The sequence below is a fragment of the Coregonus clupeaformis genome, chromosome 27 (genome assembly GCF_020615455.1).
Source record: "Coregonus clupeaformis isolate EN_2021a chromosome 27, ASM2061545v1, whole genome shotgun sequence".
NCBI classification, from domain to species: Eukaryota; Metazoa; Chordata; class Actinopteri; order Salmoniformes; family Salmonidae; genus Coregonus; species Coregonus clupeaformis.
The window spans coordinates 5974682-5990648 of record NC_059218.1 but is presented as its reverse complement, the minus strand read 5'-3'; the positions used below and the strand labels follow the sequence as shown (position 1 = coordinate 5990648).

At 42.6% G+C, this 15967-nt stretch overlaps 1 protein-coding gene across 3 annotated transcripts in view; it reads left to right on the top strand.

Moving 5' to 3' along the window:
• LOC121541749 (guanine nucleotide-binding protein G(z) subunit alpha) overlaps positions 1-15967 on the top strand; it is a 57401-nt gene that overhangs the window by 26405 nt on the left and 15029 nt on the right. The window lies entirely within an intron of this gene.

Here is a 15967-nt window from a genome sequence, read left to right as displayed (position 1 = left end):
TGCAAATAGTTAAAGTACAAATGGGAAAATAAATAAGGGTTGTATTTACAATGGTGTTTGTTCTTCACTGGTTGCCCTTTTCTTGTGGCAACAGGTCACAAATATTGCTGCTGGGATGGCACACTGGTTTTTCACCCAGTAGATATGGGAGTTTATAAAAATTGGGTTTGTTTTTTGTTTTTTTGTTCTTTGTGGATCTCTGTAATCTGAGGGAAATATGTGTCTCTAATATGGTCATACATTTGGCAGGAGGTTAGGAAGTGCAGCTCAGTTTCCACCTCATTTTGTGGGCAGTGTGCACATAGCCTGTCTTCTCTTGAGAGCCAGTTCTGCCTACGGCGGCCTTTCTCAATAGCAAGGCTATGCTCACTGAGTCGGTACATAGTCAAAGCTTTCCTTAAGTTTGGGTCAGTCACAGTGGTCAGGTATTCTGCCACTGTGTACTCTCTGTTTAGAGCCAAATAGCATTCTAGTTTGCTCTGTTTTTTTGTTAATTCTTTCCAATGTGTCAAGTAATTATCTTTTTGTTTTCTCATGATTTGGTTAGGTCTAATTGTGTTGTTGTTGTTGTCCTGGGGCTCTGTGGGGTCTGTTTGTGTTTGTGAACAGAGCCCCAGGACCAGCTTACTTAGGGGACTCTTCTCCAAGTTAATCTCTCTGTAGGTGATGGCTTTGTTATGGAAGGTTTGGGAATCGCTTCCTTTTAAGTGGTTATAGAATTTAATGTCTCTTTTCTGGATTTTGATCATTAGCGGGTATCGGACTGATTCTGCTCTGCATGCATTATTTTGTGTTTTTCGTTGTACACAGAGGATATTTTTGCAGAATTCTGCATGCAGAGTCTCAATTTTGTGTTTGTCCCATTTTGTGAATTCTTGGTTGGTGAGCGGACCCCAGACCTCACAACCATAAAGGGCAATGGGTTCTATAACTGATTCAAGTATTTTTAGCCAGATCCTAATTGGTATGTCAAATTTTATGTTCCTTTTGATGGCATAGAAGGCCCTTCTTGCCTTGTCTCTCAGATCGTTCACAGCTTTGTGGAAGTTACCTGTGGCGTTGATGTTTAGGCCGAGGTATGTATAGTTTTTTGTGTGCTCTAGGGCAACGGTGTCTAGATGGAATTTGTATTTGTAGTCCTGGCAACTGGACCTTTTTTGGAACACCATTATTTTTGTCTTACTGAGATTTATTGTCAGGGCCCAGGTCTGACAGAATCTGTGCAGAAGATCTAGGTGCTGCTTCTAGGCCCTCTTTGGTAGGTGACAGAAGCACCAGATCATCAGCAAACAGTAGACATTTGACTTCAGATTCTAGTAGGGTGAGGCCGGGTGCTGCAGACTGTTCTAGTGCCCTCGCCAATTCATTGATATATATGTTGAAGAGGGTGGGGCTTAAACTGCATCCCTGTCTCACCCCACGGCCCTGTGGAAAGAAATGTGTGTGTTTTTTGCCAATTTTAACCGCACATTTGTTGTTTGTGTACATGGATTTTATAATGTTGTATGTTTTTCCCCCAACCCCACTTTCCATCAATTTGTATAGCATACCCTCATGCCAAATTGAGTCAAATGCTTTTTTGAAATCAACAAAGCATGAGAATACTTTGCCTTTGTCTTGGTTTGTTTGTTTGTCAATTAGGGTGTGCAGGGTGAATAAGTGGTCTGTCGTACGGTAATTTGGTAAAAAGCCAATTTGACATTTGCTCAGTACATTGTTTTCACTGAGGAAATGTACAAGTCTGCTGTTAATGATAATGCAGAGGATTTTCCCACGGTTGCTGTTGACGCATATCCCACGGTAGTTATTGGTGTCACGATCGTCGGATACAGAGGACCAATGCGCAGCGTGGAAGGTGAACATATTTATTAAATAATGATTACACGAACAAAACAACAAACGATAACGTGACGTCCAAAGGTGCAAAACACAAACCTATACAGGAACAAGATCCCACAAACACTGTGGGAAAACTGGCTGCTTAAGTATGGTTCCCAATCAGAGACAACAAGCAACAGCTGATACCCCACACTGGCCAACATAGAAATACTAAACTAGAATGAAAACAATTGAAAAACTCACACCCTGGCTCAACATACTAGAGTCCCCAGAGCCAGGGCGTGACAATTGGGGTCAAATTTGTCTCCACTTTTGTGGATTGGGGTGATCAGTCCTTGGTTCCAAATATTGGGGAAGATGCCAGAGCTAAGGATGATGTTAAAGAGTTTAAGTATAGCCAATTGGAATTTGTGGTCTGTATATTTTATCATTTCATTGAGGATACCATCAACACCACAGGCCTTTTTGGGTTGGAGGGTTTGTATTTTGTCCTGTAGTTCATTCAATGTAATTGGATAATCCAGTGGGTTCTGGTAGTCTTTAAGAGTTGATTCTAAGATTTGCATTTGATCATGTATATTTTTTTGCTGTTTGTTCTTTGTTATAGGGCCAAAAAGATTGGAGAAGTGGTTTACTCATACATCTCCATTTTGGATAGATAGCTCTTTGTGTTGTTGTTTGTTTAGTGTTTTCCAATTTTCCCAGAAGTGGTTAGAGTCTATGGATTCTTCAATTACATTGAGCTGATTTCTGACATGCTGTTCCTTCTCTCTCCTCTCTCTCTCTCCCCTACCCCCTCTCCTCTCTCTCTCCCCTCCCCCTCTCTTCTCTCTCCCCTCCCCCTCTCTTCTCTCTCCCCTTCCCCTCTCCTCTCTCTCCTCTCTCTCTCCCCCCCCCTCTCCTCTCCTCTCCTCTCTCTCTCCCCCCTCTCCTCCCTCTCTCCCCTCTCTCCTCTCTCTCTCCCCCTCTCCTCTCCTCTCTTTCTCCCCTTCCCCCCTCCCCCCTCTTTCTCCCTTTCCTCTCTCTCCTCTCTCCTCTCTCTCTCTCCCCTCCGCCTCTCCTCTCTCTCGCCCCCTCTCTCTCGCCCCCTCTCCTCTCTCTCTCCCCCCTCTCCTCTCTCTCTCCCCCTCTCCTCTCTCTCTCCCCCCTCTCTCTCTCTCTCTGCCCTTCCCCCTCTCCTCTCTCTCTCTCTCCCCTTCCCCTCTCTCCTCTCTTCTCTCTCCTCTCTCTATCCCCTCCCCCCTCTCCTCTCTCTGTCGTGTGGGAGAGAGAACCCAGACCCAGTTTTGATGATGGACTCATGTTTAGGGCTTTTGAAGACTAATTTGGCATTGGTGCTGTAAATGTACAGTATAGTTATATTAAGTGTACTATCTGTGAAAATTCCAAGTCTACTGGGTATCTGACAGTTGCACTAATGTCTGATAATGCGTTGTATATAGAGGCTTGATCTATTTTAGCAGCATTCCATTCCTCAAGGACAAATGACATAGAGGAAGATAGGATTATGAACTGGAATCATGTCTGGGTCATTATGGGAAAACCAGGTCCAGTCAGAGCACCAACCAACCAGCATATTGAAGCAACAACTCTATTTGGGCCAAAGTCTCAATCTTGCATAATGCAACACTGAAGATCACTCAGTCTGACATAGGATGGTACGAGCTCACCGGCAGTGACTCACTACAGCGAGACAGACCATTTTCTAGGTTGGAAAATGTATACTTCAATTGTCTCCAGCATGCAAAGCATTCTCACTAAATGTCCACGTTTATTCAACATATGAAGCCAGTCATCATTTTCAGAGGCAGGAGGACATTGTGCTGTCTGTTTGTGATGGAGGGCTGTAGTGGATTTACAATGATCTGTTTCTCTGCTGCCTGAGGGATATTATATCGACTTTCTGGTTGTGGTCTGAGTTTTTAGACCGTAGCGTAGCCTGCTGGTATGTGTGTTTTAATATGCATGTTTTGCCTCAGTTTAAAGCTCTATTTTAACACATTCTTGGGTGAACATTTCCTATCTATTGGTTAAAATTCAATACACGTTGAATTATAACACAATACAACACTAATGAAACCCTAAAATTGATTCACGCCTCGGAACGTCTATGCTGGTCATGGGTCATTCCTCCACTAGTTCTTAACCAAATACTGTAAATCAATTATCTCCAGTTAATGCATTTTGCAGCACAATGCAGGCGATGCATTAATAATTACAGTGATTTCTCAGTGTTCCAGTATCAGCCATGTCACGCTCGCTGCCTCAGTTTATCATCGAAAGTTTCCCCCACAATGTCAATCTCAGTACTTTTTACTCTGAATCAGTTTGTTAGTCATTATCTAAAATGCCAGTTTTGTAACTATGAATTGTTTTCTTATAGCTACTTCAGTTTAGCTCACTCTCAGTTCCTGGGATCCAGCACTTCTACTATTAACCACTGATTTACAGTTCCTATCTGTTATTAAACTGTAGGTTAACCCTTCAACTGTTAAATATGATTCTTAGCAGCATTATGCTGTTAATAATCCAGACCTTTTGGACCTTTAAACACAAATAGTGACCACCCACTGGTCCACTGAAAATGTGTTTTCCCCCACCCAGGCTCTATAACTAAGACCACTGCTTACTGTCTGGCAAGGTTAGTGGGATTCTTCAATTGCATTTGTGTAAGTAATAGGTTAACTTCTTAATGGTAATTTGGCAAGCAAGTTAGCTAGTTGAGTGAACAGAGACTGTACTTTAGATAGGTGTGGGAGGAGTGAGTTTTTGGATTGTTAAATTATTGTAAATATTTGCCATTCTATGTCATACATGCGTCACTAAATAACTATAGTAAACACTCCTATTAAGATAAGTGCTACAGTAAGTGCTACTAACTTTACCCCTCCTCAGCCACTCCCTCTCTGTCTCTCTTGCCATCTGTCCTTCTCTAAACTTTATATTTCTCTTCCTCTGCCTCCCGGTCCCAGAGTACTTTGCTTTGACCTAAGTTCTCAGTAACAATTAAATGGCTGATTTAAGTCATGTGTACCCCATCAACCAGTCAGACGTCACAGTGCACCTCGGAATTCCTAGCTTGGTGCGAGAAAGATTGAAAACTCGTGTCTTCAATCCACATTTGTAATTTTCTACAGAACAGGAAATTCCAGAGCCCTGCTTTTTCAAAGGAAATGAACAACACATATGTGCATCAGTATTATTGCAAGGCATCCCATTGTTCACTAACTGATTTATTAGAACAAAAGGCCTGTGTTGGCTAAATAAATGATTTAGGCCCAGAACCATCTCATGGTAAATGTTTTGATTTACAATTTTTATTGCATTACTAGTTTGTTGACAATGGTTTCACTGATCAGTTGGTTGGTCACAAGGCTGGCAAGCCTTGTCCTTGTCTGTCTATTGACACGTTCACCTGCAACCCTTCTATCCAAACAGCTAGAATTCACAGGAATATTAGGTCCAGATTTAGTCCACTCAAAGACAGATCCTTGAGTTTCTTGCAGAGGAGGCTGGTGGGAGGAGCTGTAGGAGAACGGGCTCATTGTAATGATTGGAATGGAATAAATGGAACGGTATCAAACACATCAAACATATGGAAACCACCTGTTGTTTGACTCTGTTCTATTATTCCATTCCAGCCATTACAATGAGACCTCCACTTAGCTCCTCCCACCAGGCTCCTCTGGTTTCTTGGTAGCCTAAGAGAAAGAAAGATTCTATGATTTTGACTCTCAACATTTATTGCTTTTAAGGTGGTCTAGTTCAATCACTTTAATTCAATATTAAAACAATCTGATTGGCATCCTACTTTTAGTTTGGCGATAACGACAAAGATGAAGAGGTAAAATTACATGTCAAGCTGCATGGATCTAATTTCTTAGTACAACTGCACCAGGGTCATTGGCTAACAGATCCACATGCAGCTGTATGAATGCCAAAGCCAGATGAAGACAGTTTGGACAGCCTCATGCACACCATTGATCGGTGTAAGTGATCTTGAGTCCCATCAGGTCAGCTCTTCTTTCACTCCCACCTTTCTTTACCATAATCTTGTTCACCAAGCCAAGCCTGGCACCACACGCAAGCCTACTCACAACCTATTTAGGTTGCACTGCTTTTCTCATTATGGTTGAATACGCTATAGGCAAATGTGTCGCACAGCTCAATTGTCTCCATGTCTACCAGGGGAGCCAGGTCAGGGAGGGTAACTAACTGTAACTGACCTATCAGTGAGTCTGGTGTCCTCAGTACCCCAAGTCTGCCACCACAGGAACCCCAGCCTCCGGCAGGGAGTAAACCCTCTATGCTCCCTCTCTCCCAAACCACTGTCCTTGCACTGCCATGGACCAATTGGTAAATGGAACATTAAAAGCATTGTGCAAAATGATCCATGTGCTATTTCACAGAGTTTTACAGTCTGAGTGGAGTTGGGTTCATGGAGGACCGTTGGCGGAGAGAGAGCGAGATGGGAGAAAGAGGGGGAGAGATAGAGAGAGAAGGGAGAGTAAGTGAGAGAGAAAGAGAGACGGGGGGATAGAGAAAGCGAGAAATGGGCGAGAGAGAGAGAAATGAGAGGGAGAGGGAAGAGAGGAGGGGAGGTAACCTCAGCGCGATGTAAAGTGTAAAGTAACCAGTGACTGATTGTTGGGAAGAAGCCTGGGGTGTGAGTGTTTGTGCATGTGTTATGCGTGTGTGAGGGGGAGAGGGGGGTATATGTCGTGAGGGGGAGAGGCGGGTATGTGTTGTGAGGGCAAGAGGAGGGTATGCGTCGTGAGGGGGAATGCGTGTCTGAGGGGGAGAGGGGGGCATGCGTAAGTGTAGACATGAGTGAAAGGGGAATGGGGCATATTGCAGAACGTAACTGCTGGCGAGCTGCTTTACGTAACAACGGCATTCATTAATAAGACAGAGATGCCATTGCGCTTTTTGTCAGGACTTCCATAACAATCTATTTATTTCACAAAGCCAGGCCTGTTCAGTGGCAGGAGAGATGAAGTGGGGGCATACTAGGTAGGCCTGGTAACCCTGGTCCTGAGGCTGCATGCTGCATGCACTCAGGACTATAGAGATAAAACTGCCCAGGACTGCTGTCTACAGTTTAGCATATTTAAAACACCATATCTATAGATGTATTTCTGAATTTTAAAACGGCACTCCTGTATGCCAGTATTTCTACTTACTTATTTCTACTACTATGTACAGTATATTTCAACACATATGATCCTGGCTGTTGTCTCAGAAACCATTGGATAATGGACAGTACAGTATGTTTGCTCTACCTTAAACACCTAACATGATCTCTCTTGAAATACAAAACTGTCCTCCTAAAAACATAAACACACACACCTGTACAACTCATTTATAAACTATTGGTACTTAACAAAAACCCCACCTTTTTCAATACTCATCACACTCTCCACTGTGCCTCCTTCATTTTTATAACATAATGACCTGAGCAAAAACATTACTCCTGTGTCTAGCAATCACTAAACATGACACTAGCACAAAAATAGCACCTGCTTGTGCTTCAAGTCTGGCTTTTGTTTTCATTGTCTTGCTCTACAACCTCTATTTAATTCGGCCCAGCCAATTGGATAAAGGTAAGCTAGCAGACTGACCCCTTTGCAGCCTCTTTTAGAGTCCTCGTTATTGTATAATAAAAAAAGACAATGTCCATACTACATGTGAAAATATTGATGTGTATAATGTGTATTGATGTGTATTGATGTTTATACAGGGCTCATCTGTAAACGAGACCTTGGGCTTAGCATGACACTTTTTTTTTTTATGGAAATGGGAAAATATTGTATACGATATTCTTGAAGCAATTGCATTATTTGTGTTCCATGTCCTAATGTACAGTCGATCCACACATGACCATTTCTGAATGACCATCTGTAAACGAGACCTTGGGCTTAGCATGACACTTTTTTTTTTTATGGAAATGGGAAAATATTGTATACGATATTCTTGAAGCAATTGCATTATTTGTGTTCCATGTCCTAATGTACAGTCGATCCACACATGACCATTTCTGAATGAGTTCAGAAATGTTCCCGGATGTCGTACTACATTACCCAAAATAAGAAGTATACAATCAGTGGACACTATTTCCGTGCTTTTAGGGCCCATAATGCAATTCTTTCAGAAATGAGCGTGGCTTTACAACTGTTACAGATTTGAAGAAAATGGTGGAAAATATGCAGCCCAAGTCCGACGAGAGTGGATACAAATTCATTGCTTTAAATAATTATGACAAATGCTAAGAAAATGTTGAGCAATGTAATAAAGTAATGACTTTTCAAATAAGTTGGCTGACAATTTGTATTTTTTTTTAGTGGGTTGACAATTGGCTGACAATTTGTTAGCTACGCTATCCTTACGAACCGCATAGCATATCATTACAGCAGTATGTACCGGTATTTTAGCTAGCTACCTAACGTTAGTTGGCTACTAATATGTCGAACTTGTCAGTATATTAACTATGTGCTATCTAACTAACTACCCAACGTTTATTGACTTGATTATTCACGTCATTCTTAGCTTAGCGAAGTGGTACAGTCGTTGTGTGTTCTCAATGGACTTTGTTAATTCGGTACGTTCGTAAATTCGTGAGAATAACTGATGAATTTACGAACGCTCAACACCTGTTGAATATGGCAGGTGTCAGTAAACGTTGGCAAAAAATCATAATTAAATTGTTGCCAGCAGCACAGTTACAGTCACCAATGCTCTGGATTAAAACAGCCTAACGATCTCTGCTAGGGTGAGTAGAATGGTCAGAGTAAGGTGTTCTCTCATTTGTGTCTGGAAGTAGCTAGCAAGCTAGCCAACGTTAGCCCGTTAGCTTGGGTGCTTGACTGCCTTTGTGAGGTCAGAACGCTCGGATCAACCCTACTCCTCGGCCAGAGCGTCCAGTGTGCGCTCTGAACGCTCCGAGAGCGAAACGCTCTGAATTTACGAACTGACAATCTGACAACGCTCTAAATTTACGAATGCCCAGAGCGCACTCTGGCACTCCAGATTGAATTTACGAACACACCCTTCGTAAGATGTCTAGCTAGTAATTTGTTATACTAACAAGCTAGCAAGAGGTTGCATAGCAACAGCATCAACTTCCGGTAAACAGGCGTAGCGCTAGTACACTCAACTGAAAGGATACTGTTTGTTTACAGTATACAAAAATGAACTAATAGTATATACTCATTAACTATGTAGTATACAGTATGTTAGTATGGGTATTCGAACACAGCTCGGGTCTGGTATCTCGTACGTCTGTAAGTTAACAATGAAGTAAGGTTCGGCGGAAGTTTATGCAGGAGGGCTTTATAAACAAAAATAGACTTCAAAGAGGGCCAGCCTACTTTCTGATACAGAATGTATTCGATTTTATTTGATTTATTAGGATCCCTATTAGTAGCTGCATTCATATAGACAATGTCGCTATAGTCTATAACCGGAATGAATGTTGATTGAATTATTTGTTTTCTGCTGTTTAATGAAAGGCATGACCTATTCCTATAAAATAAGCCAATTTTTATTCTGAATTTCTTAACTAACTCATCAACATGCTTTTTGAAAGATAGCTTTTCATCAATCCAGATGTCCAGATATTTACAGTGCCTTGCAAAAGTATTCAACCCCCTTGGCGTTTTTCCTATTTTGTTGCATTACAACCTGTCATTTAAATGTAATGGACATACACAAAATAGTCCAAATTGTTGAAGTGAAATGAAAAAAATAACTTGTTTCAAGAAATTCAAAAAAATTAATTACGGAAAAGTGGTATGTGCATATGTATTCACCCCCTTTGCTATGAAGCCCCTAAATAAGATCTGGTGCAACCAATTACCTTCAGAAGTCACATAATTAGTTAAATAAAGTCCACCTGTGTGCAATCTAAGTGTCACATGATCTCAGTATATATATACACACCTGTTCTGAAAGGCCCCAGAGTCTGCAACACCACTAAGCAAGGGGCACCACCAAGCAAGCGGCACCATGAAGACCAAGGAGCTCTCCAAACAGGTCAGGGACAAAGTTGTGGAGAAGTATAGATCAGGGTTGGGTTATAAAAAAATATCAGAAACTTTGAACATCCCAAGGAGCACCATAAAAAAATTGAAAGAATATGGCACCACAACAAACCTGCCAAGAGAGGGCCTTCCACCAAATCTCATGGACCAGGCAAGGAGGGCATTAATCAGAGAGGCAGCAAAGAGACCAAAGATAACCCTGAAGGAGCTGCAAAGCTCCACAGCGGAGATTGGAGTATCTGTCCATAGGATCACTTTAAGCCATACACTCCACAGAGCTGGGCTTTACTGAAGAATGGCCAGAAAAAAGCCATTGCTTAGAGAAAAAAAGAAGCAAACACGTTTGGTGTTCGCCAAAAGGCATGTGGGAGACTCCCCAAACATATGGAAGAAGGTACTCTGGTCAGATGAGAAGAAAAAAAAATTGTCCATCAAGGAAAACGCTATGTCTGGCGCAAACCCAACACCTCGAGAACACCATACCCACTGTGAAGCATGGTGGTGGCAGCATCATGCTGTGGTGATGTTTTTTGTCTGCAGGGACTGGGAAACTGGTCAGGATTGAAGGAATGATGGATGGCGCTAAATACAGGGAAATTCTTGAGGGAAACCTGTTTCAGTCTTCCAGAGATTTGAGACCGGGACGGAGGTTCACCTTCCAGCAGGACAATGACTCTAAGCATACTGCTAAAGCAACACTCGAGTGGTTTAAGGGGAAACATTTAAATGTCTTGGAATGGCCTAGTCAAAGCCCAGACCTCAATCCAATTGAGAATCTGTGGTATGACTTAAAGATTGCTGTACACCAGTGGAACCCATCCAATTTGAAGGAGCTGGAGCAGTTTTGTGCCAAGCTTATAGAGACATACCCCAAGAGACTTGCAGCTGTAATTGCTGCAAAAGGTGGCTCTACAAAGTATTGACTTTGGGCGGGGTGAATAGTTATGCACGCTCAAGTTCTGCTTTTTTGTCTTATTTCTTGTTTGTTTAACGACCAAAAAATATTTTGCATCTTCAAAGTGGTAGGCATGTTGTGTAAATGAAATTATACAAACCCCCCCAAAATCAATTTTAATTCCAGGTTGTAAGGCAACAAAATAGGAAAAATGCCAAGGGGGGTGAATACTTTCGCAAGCCACTGTAGGCTAGCCTGACTTCCCACACCTGCAGCAGTGGATGGCATTGGGAGGCGTGGTAGGCTGGTGTTATGGACAGGGGTTGTAGCCACTGGCCGGCTGCCGGCTGTTGGTAAATTCCCAGGATCAGAGCCAACTCCCAGGGCCGGTAGGTCCACCTCCACTGGGGTAAATCTGTTTGATAGCCGGATCAGATCTTCCAGGATAGATGGAGGCCGACCAGACTGCCTCCCTCCCGACTTCCGAAGCCTGGGTAGTGACCAGTCTCTCCCCTGGGCAGCGGAGTTGAGTTTACCATCTGCCCGGTGGAGTGGAACAGATCAGCGCTGCACGACTCATTGGCACCCTGGCTGTAGGAGGCACTCAAGACCAAGATGCGATTTGCTTGGGATGCAGCTAGGTCAGTGAAGTTTGAAAGCAGGTCCTGCTTTTGTCACAGCTGAGCTAACAACCAGAGAATCTCTTTCCGAAGCTGCTTGATGGTGATGCATTTAGGGCAGACAAACCCCCATCCATCGATCAGTTTCACCCTTTCTCTCTCCTCTTGCATGGAAATCATCTCGCACCTATCGCATTTGGCCTGCTAGCCAGTAGGATCCAAGCTCAGGTCAGGTTGGAGTGGTCCCAGCCACAGGGGCTAACCACAATGCGAGCTTGTAACTAAGGGTGAGTGGTACGATGAAAACACAAATCCAATCGCTAACCCAAAACGAAGCGCCGTAGATTAGGCATTAAACAGACTAAAACAAACTAAGAATTCACATGCCAAATGAATCGAAAAACACTGGCAACACACCAATCAGACATATTTTGCCTCGAGTGTTGATTTGAACACGTACACATGCTGATGCAATGTCATGCATGTATGGGTTTTACACAATATGTACATATGTACTATTTTAATTTGATCACTCTGTTGTCGCAGAGAATTTGCATTTGTAGTATATTAGAGGTTTAAAAAGGCTCCTAAAGTTTGATTTAATTCCACTTTCAAATGTCAGACTTGATCCTAACCAAAAATGTATCAACCCCTACAAACATTTATATTTATTATAATCTACTTAATAATTCACATTTCCTGTTGCTGCAGGTTTATTTTCCTGTTCTGAGAAACTGGTCAAATTAAGAAAGGGGGCAAATACTTTTTCACAGCACTGTAAACAGTGCCTTCGGAAAGTATTCAGACCCCTTCACTTTTTCCACATTTTGTTAGGTTACAGCCTTATTCTAAAATTGATTAAATGTTTTTTCCCCTCATCAATCTACACACAATAACCCATAATGACAAAGCAAAAACAGGTTTTTATACATTTTTGCTACTTTATAAAAAAAATATTACTTTACTCAGTACTTTATTGAAGCACCTTTGGCATCGATTACAATCTTCTTGGGTATGAAGCTTGGCATACCTGTATTTGGGGAGTTTTCTGCAGATCCTCTCAAACTGTCAGGTTGGATGGGGAGTGTTGCTGCACAGCTATTTTCAGGTCTCTCCAGAGATGTCCGGGCTCTGGCTGGGCCACATAAGGACATTCAGAGACTTGTCCCGAAGCCGCTCCTGCGTTGTCTTGGCTGTGTGTTTAGGGTTGTTGTCCTGTTGGAAGGTGAACGTTCACCCCAGTTAAAGGTCCTGAGGGCCCTGGAGCAGGTTTTCATCAAGGATCTCGCTGTACTTTGCTCTGTTCATCTTTGCCTCGATCCTGACTAGTCTCCCAGTACCTGCCGCTGAAAAACACCCACACAGCATGATGCTTACACCACCATGCTTCACCGTAGGGATGGTGCCAGGTTTCCTCCAGACGTGACGCTTGGCATTCAGGCCAAAGAGTTCAATCTTGGTTTCATCAGACCAGAGAATCTTGTTTCTCATGGTCTGAGAGTCTTTAGATGCCTTTTGGCAAACTTCAAGCGGGTTGTCATGTGCCTTTTACTGAGGAGTGGCTTCTGGCTGGCCACTCTACCATAAAGGCCTGATTGGTGGAGTGCTGCAGAGATGGTTGTCCTTCTGGAAGGTTCTCCCATCTACACAGAGGAACTCTAGAGCTCTGTTAGAGTGACCATCGGGTTCTTGGTCACCTCCCTGACCAAGGCCCTTCTCCCCCGATTGCTCAGTTTGGCCGGGCGGCCACCTCTAGGAAGAGTCTTGGTGGTTCCAAACTTCTTCTATTTAAGAATGATGGAGGCCACTGTGTTCTTGGGGACATTCAATGCTGCAGACATTTTTTGGTACCCTTCCCCCAAAAACAAAAAAATGTATGCACTCACTAACTGTAAGTCGCTCTGGATAAGAGCGTCTGCTAAATGACGGAAATGGAAATGGAAATGGAAATCTGTGCCTTGACACAGTCCTGTCTCGGAGCTCTATGGACAATCCTCATGGCTTGGTTTTTGGTCTGACATGCACTGTCAACTGTGGGACCTAATATAGAATAATGTCCAATCAATTAAATTGACCACAGGTGGACTCCAATCAAGTTGTAGAAACATCTCAAGGATGATCAATGGAAACAGGATGCACCTGAGCTCAATTTCGAGTCTCATAGCAATGGGTCTGAATACTAATGTAAATAAGGTATTTCTGTATTTCTGTATTTTTATAAATTTGCAAAATTTCTAAAAAAACAGTTTTTGCTTTGTCATTATGGGGTATTGTGTGCAGATTGCTGAGGATTCTTCTTTTTAAATCCATTTTAGAATAAGCCTGTAACGTAACAAAATGTGGAAAAAGTCAAGGGGTCTGAATACTTTCCGAAGGCACTGTATCTGTACATTTGAACAAATTGTACATGCATGCCTACGAGGAGATAATATTGTCATGTGCATGCATTATGTCTGTTAACCAGGAATCTTAGATTACCCAATTGTTCGAGGATTAACATCACCTCCCAATCTAATATGATTGACCTATATCTGATGGCAAATTGGTGCTTTCCGCTATCATGACAGAAATTGCCCATTATACAACAGTGACAGACTGTGACTACAGTACAGTACGTGCTCATTTCTAATAATGATTAGATATTGTCATTATTTGCGGCACAGTGAATTCAAACTACGAGGTGAGCTCAGGGAGAGGGAGCCATTGTGCCATGTGCAATGAGTGGTGAAGGAGAGGCGAGAGAGTGACAGAACTGGTCTCACCCTGACTATCACATTACCTCAGTGCCCACCATTAAACATGAGTCTGGCCTGGCCTCTCTCCACGGCCCCTTCAGCACGCCCTCTCCCTCCTCTCTCTTATTCTTAAAGGGACACACCCTCACTACAGCACACAACGCCATTATTTTCCACATCACAACTATTGTCCTTGATTCAGTGAACTGGTGATGTGTGCTCTAGGTAATAGGGTTTGAAGTGCATCCAGTTATACAGTTTCAAATAGTACGGTTCATATGGACTCAAAAGGGTAGGCTATTGTACTTGACTGAAATCATGTTTGTGAAGTCATACTAACACTTAACACATGCCTTGCGAGCAAAAGTGCGTATCTGTTTATCAGAAAGCAGTTTTGTAGTTCCGTAAGCAGAAGAGGCGCTCCAGTGTGCCCATTATACCAGACTAGCTGCATGTTTAGAATGGAAGCCTGCCGACCGACATCGTGCCTAATCTTTCCCCTGGGGTTTATGCATTTACATTAGCATAATGCATACCTTGTCATGCGATCAAGTCAGTGGCCTACATGTACCATTAAATGGTCAACTGAACAATGTCACCTTTTATTTGAGGGTATTTTCATACATATCTATTTTACCGTTTAGAAATGAACTGAACAAATAAACCCACCCTTCAAGTGTATGACAGTCAGTACATTCAGAGAGGGACATGGGTAATATCATTCACAATGTGGGGATATTGTTGCATTATCATGAAGAAATACACATCACACCACCTCCTCAGCAGTTATTTAAAAAAATGTTTTAGTCATTTAGCAGATGCTCTTATCCAGAGCGACTTACAGGAGCAATTAGGGTTAAGTGCCTTGCTCAAGGGCACATCGACATATTTTTTAAATAGTCAGCTCTGAGATTCGAACCAGCAAACTTTCAGTTACTGGCCCAACACTCTAACCGCTAGGCTACCTGCCACCCTGTGCCCAGTTATCTAAAGAGGCATTACCTCAGACAATGCAGTACGGCAACTAGAACGCTGAAATTGCACGTTGAAATGAGCTCTTGCACCATTTGTTGTAATAACTCCTTTTATGGCCTCTGAAAAATCAGTGATGTGCAGCTTTCTAACCGGTTTGGCTGGCTCTGCCATTTTGAGAGCTGGGGCAATCAGGTGCCTGAAGCAGAAGAACAATACTATCCTTTCTGTTTGCGTTGTGTGATGCTTTGTTGTGTCTTTGTTCTGCTGTGTCAGACAGTCTTCCAAGAGTGGACCTCACTGACTGACAGCTTTGGGAAATGCGGTCTCTCTTTCTCTCTCGCTCTGTGACACGTCCGAGGAGTATAGTCTGGCCAACAAAACTAGGCCACAGCGTGATTTCACATTTGTTACACAGCCAATAGCATACAGCCTGTCCTGTCACAATGTGCATCTATTTATCACAGAGTCCCACGGGCGTTAGCGCACTCTCAACTTGTCCGAGCGCTGAATACAGCGCATTCACTGTAATATATGTGCAGTATTTCAACACATTACATGCAGTGTATTCACACAATAACTACATGATGTAAGCAAATGTTAATAATCCATAAAAATGGTGCAAATGTTTTCAGCATTTTTGTAGACAGTATTTTTGAAGGCAATCTGTTTGTTTTCTGTTGTAGGCTAGATGTCCAAAGCTGAGAGAATTGACTGTTTTTATGAACCGTGCACCTGTAGGATCACAAACTGGAGGTTGAGGCAGAGATCAGGCTTTGAAGTGGAATGAAAGAGTGAGGGGCACCTGTCGACTTGAGTCAGTTATTTACCACTGTGATAGTAAATAAACAGTACACCTGATATCAG